Below are 3,967 nucleotides of genomic sequence, written 5' to 3' on the forward strand. Positions count from 1 at the left end.
GGAAGTCGAATTTCTTGATTGCTGCTAGGTTGAACAAGTAGAGACTATTGAAGGTTTCTGAATCATTTTGGAAGGTTGACTTGGTCGAGGCGGGAGGTTTATTGGTCTAAGGTCTCGGTCCATCTCATTTTGAACTATTGAAGGAAGAGTTCTTTGACTGGGTTTTCCCTTATATAGGGGTTTTAGCCATGGCTGAGTGCCTACATCTGGTGTCCATGATCTTCATGTTTTTTACTTTGATAATTGCTTGATGAGAGGAAGATAAAGGAAGAAAATAAAGAAGTTAATAAGAACATAATAATATCACAAATAATTATCAATATAAGGAAATCTTTCTGCCTTTTTGATTTTCCAACATGGTATCAGAGCTAAGGTGAAGAAGGAAGGAAAAAGGTAGGTTGAAGATCTATTGAGGAAAATGAGATCAAAGAGAGGTGATTAAGGAAAAAGGATCATATAAGGAGATAAGTCTCCTATCTACAGGAACTATGTCAATCACAAATGAAGGGAGAAAACAAACTAGAAGGAGCCTCCAACTATAGGGCTTGGGAAAAGAGGATAGACCTCATTCTCGAAAAGAACAAAGTTTTGGATCTCGTTCAAGGAAAAATCAAGAAGCCTATAGATGAATCAAGTGAAACAAAAAAAACAAAGTTTAGAGAAATCAAAATATTAGCTATAAACCTTATAGTGGATGGAGTTAAGGATAACCTAATTCCATACATATCCAACATAAATTCCGCTCAAGAAATGTATGAGACTATCTCCAAATTTTTCACCATCAAGAACATTAGTCAAATAGCAAGCCTCAAGAATGAAATAAGAACTATTAAGATGACAAAGGACAATATTGTGTCATCCTACTTTTATAAGGCTATCTAGAGTTAGAGATGAACTCCAAGCAATAGATGAAGTTGTCCCAGAAAAGGAGCTCGTAATTACTGCTCTTCTAGGACTATCAAAATCTTGGAGTGCCTTTGCAACAAGACTTAATAGTTGGAAGGATACTCCAACATTTGAACAAATGGAAGGATACTCCCAACATTTGAACAAATGTGGAATGCATGCAGTGAACAAGAAGCTCGAGTATCATTAGTAAACAACAAGAAGGAGGATGAAGAAGAAAACATCTCTAATGCCTATTCTGCTCATGAGAATATGAAGGGAACCTTCAAGAAGTTCAAAGGACCAAAGAAAAAAGTTGACCTATCCAAGATCTAATGTTACAATTGTCACAAGATGGGTCACTACAAAAATCAATGTCTGGAAAATCCAAGGAATAAAAAGAGAGATAGCGAACAAGCAAATGTTACCGATGAAGCTCCACCTAAGAAAAACAAGATTGAAGAATCAGAGGTCAAGTACTTATACTACTAAGTCCTCTCTTTCTCGTATATCCCTCATTGTCTTCTATTTTTAGTTTTGAATTGTTTTTCCTTTATGTTTTGATTTCTAGAATTTATAGGTCTAACATGTTTTGTTAGAACATTTTTGAATTCTTTTGCTAAGTTATAGGTATCCCTCGAGATTGGATTAAGAGGGAGTCCTCACCATTTTACCAAAGATAGTATCTTGTTCATTGTCTCCTCTTTTATGTTTGGCTTTTCTCTCATATCAAGATCTATTTGTGTTATATGCTAATAACCTTTTCTTTGTACTTTCCTTGGTAGGAAAAGATTGCAGAATACACAGGTTATGGGGGAGACTTCAAAGGATAAACTTGAAGCATGGAGGAAGTTATGCTGCAAAGGAAGCCCTTCAAAGAATTGTTCTACAAGGTTTGTTGAGGAACAACTCAAGGTATGTCTTAGACTATAAGTTTTGGAGTTCTCTTCATGTAAAGGTATGTTCATTCTCTTTTGAAATGTGCTTTACATTACTAACATCGTTATGTCTAGGGTTTTGAATCTTAAAGATTCTTGTTAAGGGTGATTAACGATTAGATTGAATCTAACCTCATGATATTATTTGATCATTCTTGTATAACCCTAACTCTTAGGGTTCACTATTTGAGGAACAACTCAAGGTATGTCTTAGACTATAATTTTTGGAGTTCTCTTCATGTAAAGGTATGTTCATTCTCTTTTGAAATGTGCTTTACATTACTAACATCGTTATGTCTAGGGTTTTGTATCTTAAAGATTCTTGTTAAGGGTGATTAACGATTAGATTGAATCTAACCTCATGATATTATTTGATCATTCTTGTATAACCCTAACTCTTAGGGTTCACTATAAAACCCTAGCCTCTTGTTGCTAAGGGTATGCCAATGATAATTATGAAACACTATGCTACATAGGGTTGTTGATGAAATCTAGAATTCCTATTCTTTTGATGTTTAGGGTTTTGATATTATAGAAGCCCTAGTTCTTTAGGTTTTGTTGTTAATGTCTAAGTTTTGTTTTGAAACCCTAGATCTTCAGGGTTTGGTGACCTAGGATTTATGAGCAAAACCCTATAATGTCTATAATAAGATCGAGGAGTGAAATCCTAGGTGTATGTTCATTTCTCTGATCGAAACCCTAGCCTGGTGAAAAGTGTTATATATCTAATTTTAATGTATTGATGTTTGTGTCTTGGGTTTACCTAGTAGATATTGTTGTGATATGCTAGTGCATGATTAAGAAGTCCTAGTTATGTATATGCGAGTATGTTTATTGATACTCATGTTTTAGTTTGTGAATTCTAGGGTTTGTAATAAAACCCTAGTAGAAATTGATATTCTAGGACTTGATGATATTATTGATATGTTTTAGTTTTGATGATGAAAATCTAGGATTTGGAACAAACCCTAGTAGAGTTTGTCATAGATGTATAGTAGAAATATACTTGATTGAATTGCTGATATCTAAGGCTTTGTGTCTTGAAGATGGAGTCTAAGGGTTTGTGACAAAACCCTAGCAAGAGGTTAAAGTCTAGTATGTCTCTTGTTGATTATGAACCTAACTAGGTTCAAGTATTTGATGTCTAAAGTATTTGATTGTTTTGATTCTTCCATTATATTAACATAATTTTTATATAGTTAACTTCATGCTTCTGTATATGCATTTTGGTTGTACTTGCTATTAAAGTTTTTGCAGGTACATAATCTTCAAGATGATGAAGAGCTCGTATGATATTAATAAGCATGATGAAAGGAAGTTATAAGAATGATGATGATCAAGATAACCTTGATGCCGTGAGAAAGGATGGTGCCATGAAAGGTTCTCTGATGTTATAGAAGAAGGAAGCGATTAACCTCCCTAAGTTGAGAGGGAGCCTGAATAAAAGAAAGGGCATATCTCCCTAGTTGAGAGGGAGGACATATGATAATGAATACCTTGAAGTAAGAATAAAACCGAATGAATGAAAGTACTATAGATGAATGCTCGTGATTCATGAAGTTGCAATCAAAAGACTTGAGAAGTAATGAGGCTGTATTTGGTGCTGCTGAAGAAGTAAAAGAAGAAAGCTTCCAACAAGATGGATTTGATAACTTGATGATGATATTAGCAACATCCGAATGATTGAGAACCCCAAAGGTTTGTATTTACTTGTATATATCTAGTTTATTAGGGAGAGATGAAGCATCTAATGGCGGATGCCTGGGAGGAAATCTGGACGGCCTATGTGTTGATTGTGAAAATTTCTAACCTGAAATTCTACTGCATTAACTGATTTATTTCTCCTACTTATTTTCCACAATAAGTTATTTACAAAACCCTTCAGTAAACATTAAAATAAATTCTACTGCAGTTATCACATAATAGCATAGAGAAAATAACAATGATATACAAGCACAAGAATCAATCACATCAACACAGTTATTTTTGGACAACTCCAATGCGGGAAAACCGTTGCAACAGATGAGGGTTTATTTATTAATCTTCAACAACAATCTCTTTACAAAGAAAGATTCTACAAAATACTGAGACACTTCTGAGAGAAACACCTGAGACAATTTTTCTCCTCCTCTTGGAGAAGTTCT

The sequence above is a fragment of the Pinus tabuliformis genome, chromosome 4_2, assembly GCF_031772625.1.
Source record: "Pinus tabuliformis cultivar Carrire ecotype Pingquan chromosome 4_2, CPIR1, whole genome shotgun sequence".
NCBI classification, from domain to species: Eukaryota; Viridiplantae; Streptophyta; class Pinopsida; order Pinales; family Pinaceae; genus Pinus; species Pinus tabuliformis.